The sequence below is a fragment of the Grampus griseus genome (assembly GCF_964374135.1).
Source record: "Grampus griseus genome assembly, chromosome: 4".
NCBI lineage: Eukaryota > Metazoa > Chordata > Mammalia > Artiodactyla > Delphinidae > Grampus > Grampus griseus.
Window position 1 is genome coordinate 120,076,050 of NC_138997.1, and position 23,201 is coordinate 120,099,250.

Below are 23,201 nucleotides of genomic sequence, written 5' to 3' on the forward strand. Positions count from 1 at the left end.
TATATACAGTAGTATGTATATGTCAATCCCAATATCCTAATTTATCCCTGCCCTACCCCTTTACCCCTTGGTAACCGTAAGTTTGTTTTCTACATCTGAGACTCTATTTCTGTTTTGTAAATAATTTCATTTGTACCATTTTTTTTTAGATTCCACATATAAGCGATATCGTATAATATTTGTCTTTCTCTATCTGACTTACTTCACTCAGTATGACAATCTCTGGGTCCATCCATGTCACTGCAAATGGCATTATTTCATTCTTTTTTATGTCTGAGTAATATTCCATTGTATATATGTACCACATCTTCTTTATCCATTCATTTGTCGATTGACATTTAGGTTCCTTCCATCTTCTGGCAATTTGTAAATAATGCAGCAGTGAACATTGGGGTGCAGGGATCTTTTCGAATTATGGTTTTCTCTGGATATATGCCCAAAAGTGGGATTGCTGGATCCTATGATAGCTCTATTTTCAGTTTTTTAAGAAACCTCCATACTGTCCTCCATAGTGACTGCACCAATTTACATTTCCACCCACCTGGTGGGAGGGACTGGTGCCTGCCCTCTGGTGGGTGGAGCTGAGTCTTATCCCTCTGATGGGCAGGGCCATGTCAAGGGCTGTGTTTTGTGGTGGCTGTGAGCTCAGTAAGACTTAGGCAGCCTGTCTTCTAATGGGTGGGGCTGTGTTCCTATCTTGTTGTTGTCTGGCCTGAGGCTTTCCAGCACTGGAGTCTGCAGGTTGTTAGTGGGGCCAGGTCTTGGTGCTGACATGTGGACCTCCGGGAGAGCTCATGCCAATCAGTATTCCCTGGGGCCTCTGCTACCAGTGGCCTTGCCCCCAGAGTGAGCTATAGTCTACCTCAACCTCCCCAGGAGACCGTCCAAGACCCCTAGATAAGTCTAGCCCAGGTTCCTGTGGAGGTACTGCTGCGTCCCAGTGCACGTGAGACCTTGTATGCGCCATCCAAGAGTGGAGTCTCTGTTTCCCCCAGCCCTGTGGAGCTCCTGCACTCCAGCCTCACTGGCCTTCAAGGCTAAATACTCTGGGGCTTGTTCTTCCCGATGCCAGACCCTCAGGATATCTTGGACAGCTATTTTTATGTGAGGACGTCCCTGTGTCGCCTGCTTGGGTTTACTATGTTTGGGTGCAAGGACTGTTTTAGTTTCGATGTCTACCATCTCTTTCCTCAGTGTGTGCTGTCCATTATCCCCTTAATAGGAGGTGTGATTGATGTGGTGACCAGAGCCTGCACTGGATATTGAACAGGGCCTCCCCTTTTTTCTGTGGTTGTCACTGCCCTGTCAGAAGTAGTTTTGCTCCCTAGTTGTTGGGGCAGAGGCCCCCAGGTCTGTTTCTGAGCTGTGTTTCTGATCTGCAGTACAAGGTAGGCAGGATTGGAGCCCTCCCACTGGGAGAGAAGCCACTGAGTATTCCTCCTCTGGAGCTCTTCACCTGTGGGTGTGCTCTGTTGTGTCACCTTTCACCCACTGTGTGAGCTCTCAGATTACACTGTTGTTGGCGCTGCTGTCAACTGCACTTTAACCATGGGTGTGCCGGCAATTGGTCCTGGTGTCTCTCAGGCATTGTTTTCACCAGGTCACCAGCATAGATCCACTGAGGTCAGGTCCTGGGATGGCAGTACTCATGGATCTGGACCCACTGTGGGCACTATGGGGGCAGCTCAGACTCTGGCCTGGCCCAACCCCCAAGTGTATGTGCCCACAAAGTCTACAGCTGCTACAGCTAGACTCACCTTGGCTGCAGGAGCACGCATCGTCCGTTCAGATGTCCTCTAGGTGATGGGTTTACAAAGCCAGTCGTGGTGGTGTCAGTTCGTGGTTTGCGCAGTTGCAAGGAGAGATTGCGGCTTTTCTTCCTTAGTTGCGTGGCCCCTGGGGGTCAGCTGTGGTTTCAGCCCCACCTCTGCGTGTAGGCCACCCACAGAGGTCTGCTCCCAAGGCTGCCCCAGAGCACATGAGTCCGCCTGGCCAGGAGGGGGCATGGAGGTGGCAGTGGCCAGGGTCGCCGAGATTGCCCGCGGAGGCTGGGACAGGGTGCAGGGGAGAGGCCAGCAGCCACTGGGGTCGAGGGAGCCCCATTGGGGATGGGTCGCACGGGGGAGCCCTTCCTAATGTCTGGAGAGGCAAGGGCCAGCATGTGGGGAGATTCAGACACTAGTAAGAACAGGATTTGGTCTTTCTATGTATGTAAAGTTGGAGAAAAAGTATATACATATTCTTCCTTAGAGATTTCTTACTCTGTCTTCAGTTAGTTAGTATCTTCTAACTGTCTTCAGCTATCATCTATCTGTACCTTGATGACTCCCCACAAAAATCTCCATCTGAGATCTTCCTTCCCATCTCAAGACCTATATTTACCAGCTCTCAGTTACCTGTATTTTCATAGCTCAGAGGCACCTTAAATTTAATATATTCAAGACTCAATTTATTTGACCCGACAAACTTCTCCTTTGTTCCTGCCCCTTGCACATCACTCAGCAATGACGCTTTGCTTCTGTGGTGGTCCAAGTTTCCTCCACGAGCATTCCTGGTTGTGGATTTCCTCACTCCCATCCCCTCAGGCTGTCTCCTCTCAGCCAACAGCAGTCCTCTCCCCAGGTTTGCTCTCCAAAACCCACCTTCCAACACCCAGCCCCCATCCACACTGGAAGACACATGTCTCAGGCTGGGGCCCACAGGGCTGTGGCATGGACCATTTGTATAGGTCTCACTCGGTCCTGCTGGCCACAGACTGGTTGCTGTGCCCTCCTCCAATAGCCCTTGAAGCTCCCCTTCTGTCCCAACTGATTTCCCCACCAGTGAGGGGACTTCCTTTGATATGGGAATCTCTCCTCTCCTTCAGCTCCCTGCCTCAGGGGCAGAGGGCCCATCCTGTTTCCTCTCCTCTTCCTTTTCCCTTCTTCTTTCTTTTGTCCTACCCGGTTACATGGGGATCTTTCTTGTCCTTTTAGGTACACGAGATCATCTGTTAGTGTTCAGCAGGTGCTCTGTGAGAATTGTTCCATTTGTAAATGTATTCTTTTTTTTTTTTTTTTCTGCGGTACGCGGGCCTCTCACTGTTGTGGCCTCTCCCGTTGCGGAGCACAGGCTCCGGACGTGCAGGCTCAGCGCCCATGGCTCACGGGCCCAGCCTCTCCGCGGCATATGGGATCTTCCCGGACCGGGGCACGAACCCGCGTCCCCTGCATCGGCAGGCGGACTCTCAACCACCGCGCCACCAGGGAAGCCCTGTAAATGTATTCTTGATGCATTCATGGGGAGAGGTGAACTCCACACCGTCCTGCTCCTCTGCCATCTTGGCTCCTAGCCTTATTCGATATTTAATTTCTGGTTAACATTCACTTAGCTTAAAAAAGATTGAGAAAGAAAAGAAAAAATATAAAATTCAAATGCCATATAAGGCATTGCTGAAGGAATAATCTACACCATAAATATTTATGAGATAAAAACATGCACAAAAAATCAAAAATAGTAATTCCTCTATTTTCACTGCAACTTTTGATATATGTATGTTTTACCAAATCATAGAGATATAGTGTTATGACTTGGAAATTTTTATGCTTGAAAATATCAGAAAATATCCATTAAATTTAAGTGATATTATTAAACTGATGAAATCTGGACATTTCATTCAGTTTAATCATTATAATACCACCCATTTCCCCTAATATATCAGAGATGCATGGAGACTCAAGCTAGTCCTGATTCTGACTTTTACCCTCTGCATATGACTATCATTAAAATCTCCATATTGTTTTAAATTCTATATTAGCCTGTCTCTTTCCCTCATTACCTTGTAAACTATTCAAGCCTAGTGGCTATTTGTCTCCAACATTTAGCACAGTACAGAGCACATTAGGGAAATTCAACATGCATTATATAACCGAATGTAAATGAATGTCTTTATTCATAAAATGCTTTCTTGTTTTTCAAATTGGATGCCTGATTGTCATTTATCATGGAAATGACACTCTTGACAACCAAGAAAGGAGGCTTAATTGAGGTTTAGAGAGAAGCATTATAGAATTATTACTTTGTGCTCCTATGACCTCTACAAAAATCATTCCCAATATATGTATTTGACAATAGGTAAATAGCTTATCTTTCATTATTTTCCATGAGTTTATACCTTGCGTGGCCAACATTAAACCATAAACAATGTGAGGGTGGCAACTTAACACTGCACTATATAGCCAACATTTCTATAGTACCTGGTGTGTTGCCTGATTCAAAATAGGACTCAAGTCATATATTTTTGTTAACCATGTCTGCTATAAAAGAGTAATTCACCTCAGCAAATATTAAGTATTTATTGAATCCAACACTATGCTCAGCCTTGCATATAAACGTTAAAAGGACAGTTCTTTCCCTTAATGTTTATAACCTACTAGAGAATGAATAGTTATCAAGGAGTTAAAATGCATGGTGATAAGCAGTGTGTTTAGGAAAACTAAACCAGGCTTCTTTGGTTTAAGAAAGTCTACAAAGAACTCATGTCTATGCTATGAATTAAAGAATAATAAGAAACTAGATACTTTGAAGAGTTGATGAGAGTTTTCTAGAAAAAGAAGGCAGTGCATGACCAACTCTTTTAGCAAAAGAATTACATGATAACACTTGTATTTAAAAAAATATCATTGGGCTTCCCTGGTGGTGCAGTCGTTGAGAGTCCGCCTGCCGATGCAGGGGACGCAGGTTCGTGCCCCAGTCCGGGAAGATCCCATATGTCACGGAGCGGCTGGGCCCGTGAGTGATGGCCGCTGAGCCTGCGCGTCTGGAGCCTGTGCTCCGCAATGGGAGAGGCCACAACAGTGAGAGGCCCGTGCAAAAGAAAATAAATTAAATAAAAATAAAACTAAAAAATAAAAAATATCATTGGCTGTATTTTGGAAAACAGTTTGGTGAGAGTCAGGTTAAAGTTGGTCAAATACCAGCTTGTTTCATGGAGCTCCGCAAAAGAGTTATGGTTGTCTGTAATAATGTAATATCACTGAGAATGGAGAGAATAAGATAGATTCAGACACTAGCAAAAAGATAGTCTTAACAGGACTTGACCTTTCTATGTATGTAAAGTAAGAGAAAAAGTATATACATATTCTTCCTTAGAGACTTCTTACCACTGTGTCTTTAATTATCATCTATCTGTATCTTGATGACTCTCCACAAAAATCTCCCATCTGAGAACCTCCTTCCCATCTCAAGACCTATATTTACCTGCTCTCATTTACCTGTATTTTCATAGCTCAGGGGCATCTCAAATGTGAAATATTCAAGACTCAATTTATTTTACCCAACAAACTTCTCCTGTGTTTTCTATCTCAGAGAATGGCACTAATATCTCCAAAGCTGCTGAAGCAGAAAGCTGAATGATGATAAACCCTCAACATACCTTCTCTCAAACTATACATATGTGGAAAGACAAAGTCCTACTAAGACTATCTTGTTACTAAGGCCAGAATCTTTCCTCTTCTCTCCATTCTTGGTTATACTTTAGTACAACCATAACTTTTGTGGAATTCTGTGAAACAGCCTGGTATTTGATCAACTTTAATCTCACCCTCATTAAACCGCTCTAGGTAGAAGTTTCAGAAAAGCAGTAAAGCCAACCAGTCCTTGTCAAAGAAACTTTCTTCCCTGTGATAATAAGAAATACCATTACAAGGTAGAATGGAAAACTTTAATTTAGCTAGTAGGTATCTTTCACCAACATTTCTATAAAACTTTATAAATCATGTGTTCAAAATATCTAAATCAAAACTGTGGTCAATAGATTTTGGACTTATAGAATACTTCCCCCAGGCAAGTACTTTCAAATAATTTACAAGAAATTTAAGAATTAGCATCAACTTTATTAAAGAGGATTTAAAAAATAGAGAACAAGCTTATATATAGCCTTACAAGCTCATGGTACTGATTCTATACAGCTTCTGTAAGAGACTGCATTAGATACACAAATTACCAAATTAAACTGAATTTCAAAATATATTGTAAATGTGTATCCAGAGTAAAGCAATAATCTTTTTAAAATATCTCCAAGATTTATATTTACTTGTGTTAGATACTAATGTATTTATGTATTTATATAAAGTATAATTGATTTACAGTATTATATTAGTTTCAGGTGTACAACAGAGTGATTCAGTATTTTTAGGATTATACTCTATTAAAAGTTATTACAAGATAATGGCTATAATTTCCAGTACTGTATAATATATCCTTGTTGCTTATCTATTTTACATAGCAGTTGGTATCTCTTAATCGCATACCCCAATTTTGCCCCTCCCCCTTCCCTCTCCTCACTGGTAACCAATAGCTTGTTTTCTATATCTCTGAGTCTGTTTACGTTTTGCTATATACATTCATTGTTTTTACTTTTTATATTCCACATATAAGTGATATACAGTATTTGTCTTTCTCTGTCTGACTTATTTCACTAAGCATAATATTCTCTAGGTCAATCCATGTTGCTGCAAATGGCAAAATTTCACTTTTTTGTATGGCTGAGTAATATTCCATTCTATATATATGTGTGTGTGTGTGTGTGTGTGTGTGTGTGTGTGTGTGTGTGTGTGTGTATACACACATACATACATACCACATCTTCTTTATCCGTTTGTCTGTTGATGAATACTTGGGTGCTTCCACACCTTGGCTTTTGTAAATAGGAATGCTGCGAACATTGAGTGTATGTATCTTTTTGAATTATTATTATTTTGTTTGTTTGTTTTTCTAGGTATATACTCAGGAGTGGAATTATTAGATCATATGGTATTTCTATTTTTAGTATTTTGAGGAGCCTCCATACTGTTTTTCATAGTGGCTGCAGCAATTTACATTCCTGCCATCAGTGTACAAGTGTTCCCTTTTCTCCACATCCTCATCAATATTTGTAATTTGTAGACATTTTGATGGTAGCTATTCTGACAGGTGTGAGGTGATATCTCATTTTTATTTTGATTTGCATTTCCCTAATAATTAATGGTGTTGAACACCTTTTAATGTGAGTATTAGCCACCTGTATAACTTCTTTTGAAAAATATCTATTCAGGTCTTTGCCCACTTTTTGATTGGGTTATTTGGGTTTTTTTGAGATTGACTTATATGAGCTGTTTGTGTATTTTGGATATTAACTCTTTGTCAGTCTCATTGTTTGTAAATATTTTCTCCCATTCCCTAGGTTGACTTTTTGTTTTGTCAATGGTTTCCTTTGCTGTAGAAAAGCTTACAATTTTAATTAGGTCCCATTTCTTTATTTTTGCTTTTGTTCCTTTTGACTTAGGAGACAAATCCAAAAATATATATTGCTGTGATTTATGCCAAACAGTGTTCTGCCTATGTTCTCTTCTAGGAGTTTTATGGTTTCTGGTCTTACATTTAGGTTTTTAATCTATTTTGAGTTTATTTTTATATATGGTGTGAGGAAAAGTTCTAACTCATTCTTTTACATGTAGCTATCCAGTTTTCCCACTACCACTTATTGACAAGACTGTCTTTACTCCATTGTATATCTTGTCTCCTTTGTCATATTAATTGACCATAGTTATGTGGGTTTATTTCTGGGCTCTCTATTCTGTTCTATTGATCTATATGTTTGTTTTGTGCCAGTACATGCTGTTTTGATTACTGTAGTTTTGTAGTATAGTCTGAAGTCTGGGGAGGTTGTATCTCCAGCTTTGTTCTTTTTTCCCAAGATTGCTTTTGCAATTCAGTGTCTTTTCTGTTTCTATATGAAGTTTAGGATTATTTGTTCTAGTTCTGTGAAAAATGTCATGGGTATTTTGATAGGGATTGCATTAAATCATACATTGTTTTGGGTAGTATGGACATTTTAACAGTGTTACATCTTCCAATTCAAGAGCACAGGGTAACTTTCCATTTCTTTTTATCAACTTCAGTTTCTTTCATTAGTGTTTTATAGCTCTCAGATTATGGGTCTTTTACCTCCTTGGTTAAGTTTATTCCTAGGTATTTTATTTTTTGATGGAATTTTAAATGCATTTTTCACTTCTTTTTCTAATATTTCATTATTAGAATATAGAGAAGCAAGAGATTCTGCATATTAATCTTGTGTCCTGCAGTTTTACTGAATTCATTAATTAATTTCTAATACATTTTTCAGTGGAGACTTTAGGGTTTTCTATATAAAGTGTCATCTGCAAATAGTGACAGTTTTATTTCTTCCTTTCCCATTTGGATGTCTTTTATTTCTTTATCGTGTCTGATTGCTGTGGCTAAGATTCCAATACTATGTTAAATAGACATGTCAAAAGTAATCAATCCTGTCTTGTTCCTGAATTTAGAGGAAAGGCTTTCAACTTTTTACCGTTGAGTATTATATTGGTTGTAGGTTTGTTTTAAATGCCCTGTATTATGTTGAGGTATGTTCCCTCCATACCCACTTTGGTGAGAGGTTTTTTGTTTTTTTTTTTTTAATCATGAATGGATGTTGAATTTTGTCAAATGATTTTTCTTCATCTATTGAGATGATCATGTGGTTTTTCTTTGTTCTTTTGTTAATGTGGTGTATCACATTGATTAATTTGCAAGTATTGAACTATCCTTGCATCCCTGGAATAAATCTAGCTTGATCATGATGTATGATCCTTTTAATTTATCATTGGATTCTGTTTGCTAATATTTTTGAGTATTTTTGCATGTATATTCATCAAAAATATTGGCCTGGGATGAATTGGGAGATTGGGATTGACATATATACACTAATATGTATAAAATAGATAACTAATAAGAGCCTGCTGTATAAAAAATAAATTAATTAAATAAAATTCAAAAAAAAATTTTTTTAATATTGGCCTGTAATTTTCTCTCTTTGTACTGTTTGTCTGGTTTTGGTGAAGGGTAATGGTGGCCTTGCAGAATGAATTTGGGAATGTTACATCCTTTTCAATTTTTTAACATAGTTTGATAAGGATAGGTATTAACTTTTCTTTATGTGTTTGGTAGAATTCCCCTGTGAAGCCATACAGTCCTGGATTTTGTTGGCTGGAAGTTTTTTTAATTACAAATTCAATTTCACTACTAGTGTATGGTCTGTTCAAATTGTCTTTTTCTTCTTGATTCATTCTTGGCAGATTGTATGTTTCTAGAAATTTGTCCATTTCTTTTGGGTGTTCACTTTGTTGGTGTATAACTGTTCACAGTATTCTCTTTTGACTTTTTGTATCTCTGTGGTAATGGTTGTTATTCCTCCTCTTTCATTTCTTATATATATTTTTTATTTTGGTACTCTCTTTCCTTCTTGGTTAGCCTGCTAATGGTTTATTAATTTTGTTTATCTTTTCAAAAAGTCAGCTCTTGTGTTCATTTACCTTTTCTATTATTTTTTATCTCTATTGTATTTATTTTCTCTCTGTTCTTTATTATTTCCTTCCTTCTGCTTACTATGGGATTTTTTTATTCTTCTTTTCCTAATTCTTTTAAGTGGTAGGTTAGGTTGCTTATTTGAGTTTTTACTTGTTTCTTGAGGGAGACCTATATTATTATGAACTTCCCTCCTAGAATTGCTTTTGCCACATCCCATACATTTTGGAAAGCTGTGTTTCCATTTTCATTTTTCTCAAGATATTTTCTGATTTCCTCTTTGATATCATCATTAACCCATTGTTTTTTTTTTTTTTAGTAACATGTTGTTTAGTATCCATGTATCTGTTTTTTCCCATTTTTCTTCCTAGAAATGATTTCTAGTTACATACCATTTTGGCTGGGAAAAGTCCTTGATAAAATTTCTATCATCTTAAATGCATTGAGACTTGTTCTGTGGCCTAACGTGTTCTGTCTTGGAGAACATTTCATGTGCACTTGAAAAGAATGTGTATTTTTCTATTTTTGGATGTAATGTTCTGTAGATACCTATTGAGTTCAACTGGCCTATTGTGTCATTTAAAACCACTGTTTTCTTGTTTAATTTCTGTCTGGATGATCTCTCCATTGATGTAAGTGTGGTGTTAAAGTCTCCTACTATTATTGTATTGCTGTGTTGTCAGTTTCTCTCTTTATGTCTGTTTGTATTTGCTTTATATATTTTGGTGCTCCTAATATTTGGTGCATATATGTTAACAATTTTGGTCTCCTCCTCTTTATTGATTATCTCTTGTATCCTTTGTCATTATATAACACCCTTCATTGTCTCTTGTTACAGCCTTTTTTTAAAGGCTATCTTGTCTGATATGAGTATTGTTACCCCCTCTTTCTTATCATTTCCATTTACATGAAATATCTTTTTTCATTTCCTTACTTTTAGTTTGTGTATCTTTAGCTCCAAAGTGATTCCCTTGAAGTAGCATGTAGAAAGTAGTGGGTATTTAAAATCCAATCATCCACTCTATGTCTTTTGATTGGATCATTTAGTTCATTGACATTTAAAGTAATTATCGATAGGTATGTTCTTATTGCCATTTTATTTCTTGTTTTCCAGTTATTTTTGTAGTTTTTCTCTGTTTATTTTTTCTTCTTTTTGTTTCCTCCCTTGTGGTTTGATGATTTTCTTCAGTAGTATGCTTGTATTCCTTTCTTTTTAGTTTTTGTTTATCTAGTATAGGTTTTTGGTTTTTGGTTACTGTGGGGTTCATATATGATGTTATCTCTCCTTTGATTCTAAATAATAATCTTATTAGGTAGAGTATCCTAGATTGTAGGTTTTTCCCTTTCAGCACTTTGAATATGTCATTCCACTCCCTTCTAGCCTGAAATGCTTCTTCAGATAAATCAGTTGACAGCCTAATGGAGATTTCTCTTGTATATGACTCTTTATTTTTCTCTTACTGCCTTTAGAATTCTCTTTTTAACTTTTGAAGTTTTATGATATTTCTTGGTGTGGTTTTTAGAGGTTTATCTTATTTGGGACCCTCTGTGTTTTCTGTACCTTAATATATGTTTCCTTTTTCAGGTTTGTGAAGTTTTCAGCCATAATTTCCTCAAATATATTTTCAATCCCTTCTCCTTCTGGGACCCCTATATTGCAAATGTTTGTATGCTTAATGTTATCACAGAAATCTCTTAAACTGTTTTCATTTTTTAATTTATTTTTCTTTTTGCTGTTATGATTTGGTGATTTCAATGTATATTATATGACAAGAAAAATAGATTTTATGGAAAGAAATAGCTATATTTGAAAAATGTGCAAAATAAGTGTAATATGAATGGTTGGAAAAAATGTAAAAAATAATGTATTTTGTGTCTATTTAAGCAATCAGCTTTTGTGAGAAATCCCATTTAATTGACATACCTAAAATATTCATCATGTTTCATTAAAAAAAAACCCATATTTATTTATAATAGCATTAAGGAACTTGTGTCTTAAATATTCTTATATTTAAAGGAATGAAAATACTCATTATTCTTTAAGTCCATGACATCTACAATTTACTATTCTTGGAAAGAGAGAAAAGATGCACATACTTCCTCTGCATGTGACTGATCAATTTTCCTACTACCCATGAAAACATGAGGCACATGCCCACATTAGGAATGTTGCCTTGGGAGTGGCTCTGCCTGGAATTCTCCCTCTAATTACATGGACATTTATACCTTACCTCTTTATGTTGATTTTCTAATGTTACGTTCTCTTTCCCTGATTACCTCAAACTTAAAATTTCAACTCCACTGCCATCCTTTAGTACCGTCTACACTGCTTACTTTATGTGGCTTCATAGTAGCAACCATCCAATATATGATATATATTGTACTCTTTATTTGTTCACAGTCTCTGTGCCGATTCTAGTATGCAATCCCTTTAGATTACAGATTTTATTGATTGTTTTGGTCACTGCTATACCCCTAGAGTTCAGAACAATTACATGTTGAATGGTAAATGCCCAGTGCATTCATATTTGTGGAAAAATGATATTGTTTTTATTTCTAATATTCAAAATTATTGATTACAAAAGGGAGGTAAAGGATTCCTGTTAGCTATAGGTTTAAACATAGTGTCTTGAGATAAGACATGTTAACTAGTTTATTCATATTTAATAAATATTGTGCTATCTTTAGTGTAATAAGTATATTATTAGAACATATAGACTAGAAAAATAAAGACTTAGGGATTTTAATATAAATCAGTCTTTGTTTCTTAAGGGATGCTTTGGAAACTAGTTTTGTTCTCCAAAATCATTAATCTATTTTTCAAACAAATATCTTACAAAAACACTTTCTATTCAAAATCTCCTGTGAGATAAAAAGCCATTCAGAGTAGTGGTTAAAGGCATAGACTTTGAAGAAGCAAGCCTCAGGTTAAAACCCAGCTCTTCCACCTATTAGCTGTGAAGCCTTGGAAGAGACCCTTAATCTCTCTGCCTCAGTTCCCACACCTACAAAATAAGAATAGTACAAATTACTACTATATTACTACTTCATATAGTTGCTATGGGGATTTAATGAATCAATGCATGTAAAAGCCTATAGAACAAAGTCTGGTGAATAGTATGCAAATATACACACATACACACACGCACACACGCACGCACACACACATTTTAGTGCACAGAATACTGGGGTTTTTTTTAGGGATATTCTTTAAAATGTCACCTCCCTGTATCTCCCCTCCCTTCAAATTTAAGCATTTGCTTCCCAGACAAAATGTGTTAATTGGAATCATATATCAAAGGGCATATGAAGATAGAAGTGTGAAAAAGTAAATGCATGATTCAAAAGAGACTGCATGAAGCTGGACAATTAATATAATCTCAATCTATGCAGGAAAATGATATAATACTTTTAAAAAAGAATGCATCGTAAAATCACAAGCTATAAATTTGAGCTCTTGTTTTTCTTCCTGTGTCTCTTTGGGAAATTGATTTACCGGTACTCAAAAATAAAATGGAGAGAATTATGCATGCATTAAATAATTTAAGTAATGTTGCTGCAAGGATCACATATATTGCTACTAGGGAAAAGCAGTTTATGATGATGGCAGCTGACATGATTTTCTCTCCAGGGCTTGCTATTGGATTTCAAATATGAAGAGGTTCATGATCTACAGCATTGCCCACTTCACCAGGAATGAATGTGGATCTATTATAAGGTTGGAACCTGCATCATTAACTAATTCTATGTGGTTTACAACAGACACATCTAAAACGGAAGGATGCAGGCATGAAGAATGTTAAGAATGGAAAAAGTTATACGATGCAAATTCTAAATTAAACAAAACAAAAGTAAAAAGTGGTTATAGCTATGTTACTATCAAACAAAATAGACTTTAAGGATAAAACAGTGAAACTGACTAAAATTATAGTCATTTTATAAAGAACATAATTATTTCAGGAGGAAAATATAGCAACTTAATTTAGCTTGCACCTGAGAATGTAGTTACAAATTTTTTAAGTGCAGGTTTTGTCATTTCAAGCATGAGAAATAAGCTCTAACTCAAATAGAAAGAAAATGTTGGAAAGCTACTGATTAGCTCATAAGGCTGACAGGAAGGTTAGAAAATTAGGTAAACAGAAAGAAAGACAGTGATACTAAGCTTTCACTACTGCACCAAGATTATAATGCAAGGAGCAGTCAGGTTACAGTGTCACAGTGGACACAGCTGGAACAACTAGATGCTGACACTACTGCTGGACGCAGCTGCTGACACCACCTGATGTCCTCAACAATCCTGGAGGACCTGCTTTGGTGAATGAATCTTAGACCTTTCTCATTACCTGAAAATCGAGTCCAAGAATCCTAATCATCAAATCCTTTCTGGCTAGAAATAGATAGATGATAGATACATACAAACGTACATAAAATTTTATCTAAATGGATAGTCAATGAGAAAATTCCAAAACAAAAAATACATGAAAATAAAAATTTGCTTTTGCAAATAACAGAACAAACACTTCCAGTACAACTCTAGCACAAGGCTAAAATATACAGCTTTGTATGGAAATGACTACCCTGATGGATTTCAATTTCTCTTTTCAAGCCTAACCCTGAATGGATTTCTGATTTATTGATTCATCAGTAAGGAAGGTGGCAAAAATATCCTTAAATAATTCAAAGTGTAAAATCCAATCACCAAAAAAATTAATAGATTGTCTCACATTTTCTTCCACTTTTATGGAGCCACTTTTGATATGGAGTTCTGTGACCCTTTGGCCTAAAATAGTCACTACACAGCAGCTGGCAAATGGACAGGACAAGAGACAAGCAGACAGCCACTCAAACAAGCATAGACTGCACTTCCAGTGCTAAGCTGAATCTGACATTTAAGTTAAAAGGTATTTTAACATAGATTCACACACACACACACACACACACACACGAACGCACACACTGCTATTACAAAATCAGTGTTATCTTACCTGAACTGAAAAAATCTCCTGATATCCAAAAGGCAGAATTTTTGTGAGAAATATATTATGGCTCTATATCCATGAATCTTGACAGGTTTAAAAATAATGTATTGTGACTGGTTTACTATTGCTTTGTCTCATCACTACAGAAAATAATAACTAGTTAAAATCAAGAAGGAAATTGCTGTAAATACAGAATTCCTATTGCTATAATTATTTACCAACGTAGATGAAAGTATGTGTGAGTGTGTGCATGTGCACGACTGTTGTAACACATTAGTGAACAGGAATCATAAATATATCACAAAAGCATTGTATTAGTTTTCTTCTTAAGAAGGAAAATCTTATTTTGCTCATGAAGATTATTTAGAGAAACAGAAGTAGCATTATATTTGATTTTACAGAACAACAAGCACATAAATAAATTCTTAATTAAATATATTTAATAAGTAAAAGTAAATATAGTGTCACTATGTTATCTACTCAATCAAATAAGTCACTGGCATAATCTAGAAGTGTCAAATTGAATAAAATAGCAATTTTCAATATACAGTGGATGCCCTGGCCCTCCAAATCAGCCATTTGGCAACCAGAGATTCAGCCAACTGCTGATCTTGTCACAGTTGGTTGAATCACGAACACAGAACTGACTAAGAAAGGTACACATTCTGGGGTTTGGTATGGAGGCCTTGGGGGGAAATTTGAGGGGGGAGTGTAACCAGTCCCCCATGGATGCCAAGGAATTACTGTTCTGTTTTTCAGTATACCGTTTTTCAATATTACATTTTGTTAGGAAATTAAAAAGAAAAATTCCATTAATTCCAAATTAGTTATGTTTTCAGAAAATGTGCTAAAATTAGAGTTGTAGAAGGAGAAAAACAACCAAAGCCATTAACTGTAATTTTTATTATATCTTTGCAATGTGAGAACAGCTAAAAAAGGCTCCTCTGTGAGAGCAGGAAGGTTAAAACTTTATAGGATAGATTGGAGAAGGACACTACAGTTTGGTATGGCTTAATTCTGAAAAGTGTTCGCTGTTGAAATTCTTGGACAGTATGTAGAAACTGAGGTTGTGTTAATCACAAGACTGGATGCAGCATAATTAAGACTGGGGCTGTAATTAAGACTGGGGCTGTAATTAAGCCATGATGAATAATTGAATATTTGTTGAATAAGTGAGTGAATAGCCATTGGTTGGCCAATTTGGGTTTAGCAAGGGGTCAGGGAGGAAAAGTTGAGAGCTGAGACCTTGGTAGTGTCACTGGAAATTTTTCCATCTATCAGCATCTTTTACCAGATGCAGTTCTATTATTTTCTTTCCTTCCATAATATTAATTTCAGTGAAGTTTCAGGATACAAAAGCAACATTCAAGTATCAGTTGCATTTCTATACACTAACAATAAACTATCCAGAAAAAAATTAAGAAAACAATCATTTTTACAGTAACATCAAAAAGAATAAAATGCTTAGGAATTAATTTAACCAAGGAGGTAAAAGACTTGTACACTGATAACTACAAGACATTAAGGAAAGAAATTGAAGAAGACACAAGTGAATGGAAAAATAGTGTGTGTTCATGGATTGGAGGAATTAATATTGTTAAAATGTCCATAGTATCCAAAGTGCTATACAGATTTAATAAAATCCCTGGCAAAATTCCAATAGCATTTTTCACAAAGGTAGGAAAAATAATCCTAAAAATCATATGGAACCACAATGACTCAAAACAGCCAAAGCAATCTTGTGAAAGAAGAAAAAAGCTGGAGGCATCACATTTTCTGATTTCTATTTGTATTACAAACCTATAGTAATCAAAGCAGTATAGTACTGGCATATAAACAAACACATAGACCAATGGAACAGAATGAATAACCCCCAAATAAACCCACACACGTACAGTCAACTGATCTTTAACAAAGGTGCCAAGGATACAAAATGCAGAAAAGATAGCTTCTTCAGTAAATACTGTTGGAAAAACTGGATATCCATATACGAAAGAATGAAATTGGACCCTTATCTTATACCATATACAAAAATCAACTTAAAATAAATTAAAGACCTAAATATAAGACCTTAAATTGTAAAACTCCTAGAAGAAAAAATAAGGAAAAATAGTTTTACATTGGTCTTGGCAATGAATTTTTTTATAGGACACCAAAAGCACAGGCAACAAAAACAAAAATAAACTAAGGAAATAACACATTTCCTAAGGAATGGGAGAAAATATTTGCAAATCATATGTCCAATAATGAGTTAATATCCAAAATATTTAAGAAACTCCTGTAACTCAATAAGAAAAAAATAACCACATTAAAAAATGAGCAATTGAATAGACATTTCTTTAAAGAAGAGATACAAATGGCCATAGGTTTATGAAAATGTGGTCACCATTACTAATCATCAGAGAAATGCAAACCAAAACAACAGTGAGATATCATTCAGACTTCTTAGAATTGCTATCATTAAAAATTTAAAAAGATAAATTTTGGTGAGGATGTGGACCGTAGGGAACTCTGGTGCACTGTTGGAGGCGATACAAATTGGCACAGCCATTTTGGAACACAGTATGGAGGGTCCTCAAAAAATAAAAAATAGCACTGCTGTGTGATTCAGCAATCCCATTTCTTGGCCTATATCCAAAGGAATTATCATCAGGATCTCAAAGAGATACCTGCACTCTTATGTTCATTGCACCATTAGTTACTCACAATAGCCAAGATACAGAAACAAACTAAATATCTATCAATGGATGAATGAATAAAGAAAATTTGGTATATATATACAATGGAATATCATTCAAACTTAAAAAAAAAGAAGGAAATCATGCAATTTGCAACAACGTGAATGAACTCGGCGGATGATATACTAGGTGGAAAATAAACCAGACACAGAAAGACAAATACTGCATCATCTCACTTGTATGTGGAATCTAAAATAGTAATACTCATAGAAGCAGAGAGTAGAATGTTTGTTGTTAGGGGGCTTGGAGAGAGAGAAATGAGATGATGGTCAAAGGGTGCAAAGTTTCAGTTAGGCAAGATAAATAAGTTCTCGAGATCTGCTCTACATCATAGCGCCTGTAGCTAACAATACTGTATTGTATACTTAAAACTTGCTAGGAGGCAATCTTTTGTTAAGTGTCTTACCACACATAAAAATATAATGATAATAATAAAAGAAGGGCAGGAGGAAACTTTGTGAGGTGCTGGATACATTTATGGCCTTGATTGTAGCGAAGGGTAGCAGAATGTGCCACCCCAAAATATGACTGTAGGAGTTTAGGACATGCCAGCCCAAAACATGCTGCTTTAGGAGATTATTTTGAGCTGTAGGTACTTGAAAGACATCAAATGCAGGGAGAGCTTTCACTGAACCCTCCTTATCAGCCTAAAGACAGATCCTCTAAAAGAACGCAGTTGTCATACATCTCCTCCCTGGGAGTTTCGTCAACCAGGGAAGATTTACTCTTATCACAGGAGAGGAGACTAGAAGTGGACACCACAGCCAGACAAACTTTGTCACAAACAATCATACCTCCCATTTATTCTTCTGAGGGTCCATTCATCTTTCCTAAAAACTCTTTTACTCTCCTCTAAGCTGCCTCATCTTCTCTCCCCTTTCCCTGTGAAAATGTTATTTAATCCTGATTCTAAGCTGCCTCTTTGAATTACTCATTTTCCCCTGGATATCTCCCACACATACATGTACATACATGAGGCATACATGTTAATAAACTGCTTTTTGTTTTTCTCTTGTTAATCTCTTTTATTACAGAGGTCTCAGCTAAGAACTCAGAGGGTAGAGGGAAAATTATTTTTCATCCCCTGTGATGGTGATGGTTTCATTCCTCAAACTCAGCAATTTGTATACATTAAATTTGTATAGCTTTTTCATGTCAGTCGTACTTCAATAATTTTTTTTAAAAAAGTTCATACCGGTGTAATGGGTTTTAAGAGATTTCACCTGTATGTGACCTTAAATACACTCCCCAAACAAAAATTATTACCTTTCGACTGAGATATAGCTTTTAAAATGTGTATTTAAGAGTAAAAGAAAAAAATAGGAAACTATACACATTCATGCTCCATGTCTGAAAACAGAGGGTGATCTGTATCATACTCAGTTACTATTTCCTTATTCTCTGAGGAAACTAGTTTGAGGGCCAAGATCAAACCTTAATCATCAATCTAATCCCCTTTGGCGTGCTCATCCATAATCTACAGCATAGTATTTTCACACAAATAATTGCTCTGTAAATATTCGCAAGTAAAGTAAATTATTAAAATTTAAAGTCAAGAAGAGGAAGAGAATCAGACCTTGGATAGAATGTCAAAATAGGTATATAGCAAAACTTAAATAAAAGATAGCCACTCACAGATTTGCTTGGATAATCCATAGTAGTGAGAACAGATGGACACAATTTTTTTTTTCAGTGAAAATGAGGCCAAGAACAAACGTCTTATTATGGTAACACATAAACTCACATATACACATCTGTATGTTAAAAATGTATATTTACTGTTTCTCACTTGACAAAATCATTCTACATGTATTATTTTGTTGCTTCCAATAACCCTTTAGAGGAGAGGTAGTCACTCCTTATATAGTCACATCCTACTAACATCATTTCTTTGAAGAAGTCTTTGTTTTACATTCCAAATCAAATTGCTCCCTCCCTCCATGTGACATTACAATATATTACAGAGTAATACCAGAGTAACACAACTTGAGGACTACAGTTGTTTCTTTTCTTTTGGGTTTTTTTTTTTTTTTTTTTGGCCACATCCCGTGGCATGTGGGATCTTAGTTCTCTGATCAGGGATTGAACCAGCGCCCTCTGCGTTGGAAGGCAGAGTCTTAACCACTGGACCACCAGGGGAGTCCCAGGACTGCAGTTTATAAATTGACAAATGCGTATATGTGAAGAACGCATCTTAGAGGACACTGAAGGAGAGAGCTTACTCACACCATCATATAGGACAGAGCCATCAAATCAAGAGCCATTTGAGTGGACAAGAGATGGAATTGCCAAGCAATTTCCAACAGAAACTGGAAACCATAAATCTGCCCCATCTGGCAGAGTTATATAGTTTTCTACAGCAAAGCTCAGGATGGGGAAAAAGCTTTTGATTATAGAGATCCAGTTTGGGAGTGTATTTATATGAAAGCAGCAAAGAGCAGGAGAAGGGAATTGAAGAGAGTGTGACCTGAAAGTCCAGTCATGATGACGAATTTAGTTTAGAAAATAAAGCCAAGAAGCAAATGATAATCTAAAAATATATGGAGGGATTTAAAAGTTGAAGTGAATGAAAAAATATATTTAGCAGAGATAAGTTTGTTATCCGATAGATTTCAAATTAAGGGCTTAGAATGTAGTTCAGTTCAGGGAGATAATAAATCCTGACTGTGGCCTCAGGTGTTGTTTGCTGAAGAAAAATAAAGTGAAAGTTACTGCTATAGAAAAGATTAAGAAATTGTGAGGAAACAAGTTATTCAGGATAAGGCAAGAGTGGGAATAGAATAAAACAAAGTGAGTCAGATGTATATTCTTCCCAGAGGGCAGGAATATGTCTGCATTTTAAAAATGTATTGAGGAAAAGAAATTAACCCTATTTTAAACAATTCTAAAATCCCATTCATTAAACATATAAGACTTTCTTTCTCATTCACAGCATGGTACCATTGGGTATGTAGTGGGCCACCTCCAGGACAACACAGGTATCTGGGATCCTTTCTTGCCCTTGGGCTATTAGGATTTTGCTGCATCTGGCTGGGAGATGGTGAGGGGAGGAAAAGAGTGAAGAGGATGGGGTGAGATGGAGGTGGTACATTTTAGGTCTGTTCACTTCGCTGGCTAGAACTCAGTTGGTTCTACATAACTGCAAGAGAGCTGGGAAACTTAACATGGTTGTGTCCTGGAAAGAAAGTCTTATGTGTCTTCTTTACTCTCAGTACATCACTTCTGGTGGTCAAATATATAGGGGCTTTTCCTCACAGCAAGCAATTCTGAGACACCAGTTGGGTGTCCTGCAATTCAATTCAGTTATGACACTATCTACCTGGAGTTAGCATCAGATCCTAAAGGTTAAGGGCTCAATCACCCCATTCCCCCCACTTCAGAAGCCAGTTGCAAGACCAGGTTGTTATCTGTGCTTCTGAGCAGCTGACTCTAAATCAGAGGTTCCCACCACTCTCCCCTTGGTTCAATTAATTTGCTAGAGTGTCTCACAGAACCCAGTACTTAAGAGAAAGAGTTTACTTACTAGGTTACTGGTTTATGATAAAAGTATAAAACTCAAGAACAGCCATATGGAAGAGATGCATGGGGTAACATATGTGGAAAGAGGCTTGGAGGTCCCATGACCTCCCCCTGCACCTTCACATGTTCACCAACCCAGGAGCTCTCCAACCTGTCCTGCTGGGTTTTTATGGAGACTACAAGATATAGCTACAGTTGATTAAATTATTGGTTATTAGTGATTGGACTCAATATCCAGCTCTTTTGCACTCTCCAGAGATGGGGGGAGGGGTGGGACTGAAAGTTTTACCCCTCTAATCATGTGGTTGGTTGTGCTTGCAACAGCCCTCATCCTTAGGGGCTTTCCAGAAGTCATTTTATTAACATAAACTCAGATATGGTTAAAAGGGGCTTGTTATGTATAACAAAATATGCTTATTGTAATTATCAAGTTGTTCAAGATCTTTAAATAAAATCAATTCATTTGAAATTTTGGCCCTGCTCATTTTATTTTTAATGTCTGTAAACCAGGCACAATTATTGTTCTTATTTTTAACACCTTTGGTTTTGGGGGTGTTTGTTTATTTTTAATTGAAGTAGTTTATTTACAATGTTGTGTTAATTTCTGCTATACAGCAAAGAGATTCATTTATACATATATATACATTCTTTTTTATATTCTTTTCCATTATGGTTTATCATAGGATACTGAATATAGTTCCCTGTGCTATACAGTAGGACCTTGATGTTTATCCATTCCATATATAAGAGCTTACATCTGCTAGCTCCAACCTCCCACTCCATCTCTCCCCAACCCCTTACCCCTTGACAACCACAAGTCTGTTTATGTCCCGGAGTCTGTTTCTGCTTTATAGACAGGTTCATTTGTGTCATATTTTAGATTCCACATATAAGTGATATCATATGGTATTTGTCTTTCTCTTTCTGACTTACTTCACTTAGTATGATAATCTCTATTTGCATCCATGTTGCTGCACATGACATTCTTTCTTTCTTTTTTATGGCTGAATAGTATTCCATTGTGTATATGTACCACATCTTTTTTATCCATTCATCTGTCAATGGACATTTACATTGTTTCCATGTCTTGACTATTGTGAATAGTGCTGCTGTGAACATAGGGGTGCATGTATCTTTTTGGATTAGAGTTTTCTCTGGATATATGCCCAGGAGTGGGATTGCTGGATCATATGTTAATTCTATTTTTAGTTTTCTGAGGAACCTCTATACCCATTTTCCTTAGTGGCTGTATCAACTTGCATTCCCACCAACAATGTAGGAAGCTTCCCTTTTCTCCACATCCTCTCCAGCATTTATTTGTAGAGTTTTTAATGATTGCCATTCTGACCCATGTGAAATGGTACCTCATTGTAGTTTTGAATTGCATTTCTCTATTAGCAATGTTGAGTATCTTTTCATGTGCCTATTGGCCATTTGTATTTCTTCTTTGAAGAAATGTCTATTTAGGTCTTCTGCCCATTTTTGATTGAGTTGTTTGCTTTTTTGTTGTTGAGTTGTATGAGCTGTTTGTATATTTTGGAAATTAAGCCCTTGTCAGCTGCATAGTTTGCAAATATTTTCTCCCATTCTGTAGGTTTTCTTTTTGTTTTATTTATGGTTTCCTTTGCTCTTCAAAAGCTTGTAAGTCTGATTAGGTCCCATTTGTAGATTTTTGTTTTTATTTCTATTGTCTTGGGTGACTGACCTAAGATATATGTTTCTGATTTATGTCAGAGAATGTTTTGCCTATGATCTCTTCTAAGAGTTTTAAGGTGTCATCTCTTATGTTTAAGTCTTTAAGCCATTTTGAGTTTATTTTTGTGTGTGGTGAGAGGGTGTGTTCTAACCTCATTGATTTACATGCAGCTGTCCAACTTTCCCAAAACCACTTGCTGAAGAGACTGTCTTTTTCCCATTGTATATTCTTGCCTCCTTGTCAAAGAGTAATTGACCATAGGTGTGTGGGTTTACTTCTGGGCTCTCTGTTCTGTTCCATTGATCCATATGTCTGTTTTGTGTCAAAACCACTCTGTTTTGATTACTATAACTTTATAGTGTTGTCTGAAGTCTGGGAGGGTTATGCCTCCTGCTTTGTTCTTTTCTTCAGGATTTCTTTGGCAGTCCTGGGTCTTTTATGGTTCCATATGAATTTTAGAATTATTTGTTCTAGTTCTCTGAAAAGTGTCATGGGTAATTTGATAGGGATCACATTAAATCTGCAGATTGCTTTGGGTAGTGTGGCCATTTTAACAATATTAATTCTTCCAATCCAAGAGCACTGGATGCCTTTCCATTTCTTTGAATCATCTTCAATTTCCTTTATTAATGTTTTATAGTTCTCAGCGTATAAGTCTTTCACCTCAGGCACAATTATTTTTTTCCTTCTAGGTCAACAGACTATTAGGAATTCCTCACGAGTTCATAGGTATTCATGGTTAAGCATTCAACTTCTACCTGAATCTAAGAGCAAACCAGAAGCTGTTGCTTGAAATCAAACAATTATCCGAAGAAGAAAGCATGTTTTTTTCTCCCAAATCTGAGATCTGCACTGTGATATTTGTATTAGGATTTTCCTGAAGCTTCATAAAAATTTTATATTTTCTACAGACAATTTGAGTGAATC